We start from the raw sequence: 838 nt of genomic DNA, 5'->3' as shown, positions 1-838 counted from the left end.
ACTCAGGTATGGTCTGCTCCCCATGCTTCTGGCTTACCTGCTTAGTGCATCCTGGTGGTCATCTCAGGCTAGATCCCAGTCCAGGTCCCATGGTGGTTGTTTAGGGCTCACTCTTGCCCCTGCATGGGCTAGCTCCACACATGGGCTAGCTCCCTGCTCTAAGAGTACACAAGACTGTTTGTTGTCTTAGGCTTGCTTTGTTCAGATTGTGTTAGGCTACTTATCATTCCGAAATCCATAGGTCAGAACACTGAGCCAAAACTTAGGCTCTCTCCTCTTTGCCACCTACTGACCCACACATGATGCAACAGCCATACCTGAAACACCTCTAGGGGCAGGTGTTGTGGGAATCTTTTCCTGGGACAACAGGATTGATACAGAATGGCAGTGTCCAGTGTGTGTGGTGCCATTCCTGAGAACGTGGTCCTGGGTCTTGTAAGAAAGCAGCTGAGAAGCCCTGGAGAGAAAGCTAGTGATAAGCACTGTTCTATGGATTGTGCTGCAGTGCATGTCCTTTGTGTCATTCCCTGTCTCTTCAGCAAAGTCAGTAAGCTGTACACTGACGTGAATGTGTTCCTCCTCAAGCAGCCTGTGTGCAGTTTTGGTGTTCTCAGCAACAGAAAGCAAATGAAGACACATCTTGTGTTTCAACAAATTTGACTTCAAGATGAAGATTTCATCTCTGACAAAATTGCTATATACCAGTGACCAACTGGCTGAGCTATCTTGTAAGAGACATGAGAGATTTGTTCTTTTGTTTTTTCTATTCATAATTTTACTTCATCAATTTTTTTCTTACTCAATATATTTTAATCTTTCAGACCAACACAACTCCTAG

General features: G+C 44.9%; 1 non-coding gene across 1 annotated transcript; it reads right to left on the bottom strand.

Moving 5' to 3' along the window:
* Positions 1-207: 207 nt before the first annotated feature.
* LOC115063324 lies at positions 208-339 on the bottom strand. Its single transcript, XR_003843176.1, has one exon. It is a non-coding gene; the product is annotated as a small nucleolar RNA SNORA17 (small nucleolar RNA).
* Between the last annotated feature and the right edge of the window lie 499 nt (positions 340-838).

The sequence above is a fragment of the Mus pahari genome, unplaced genomic scaffold, assembly GCF_900095145.1.
Source record: "Mus pahari unplaced genomic scaffold, PAHARI_EIJ_v1.1 scaffold_11309_1, whole genome shotgun sequence".
NCBI lineage: Eukaryota > Metazoa > Chordata > Mammalia > Rodentia > Muridae > Mus > Mus pahari.
This window is presented reverse-complemented; position numbering and strand designations above follow the sequence as displayed.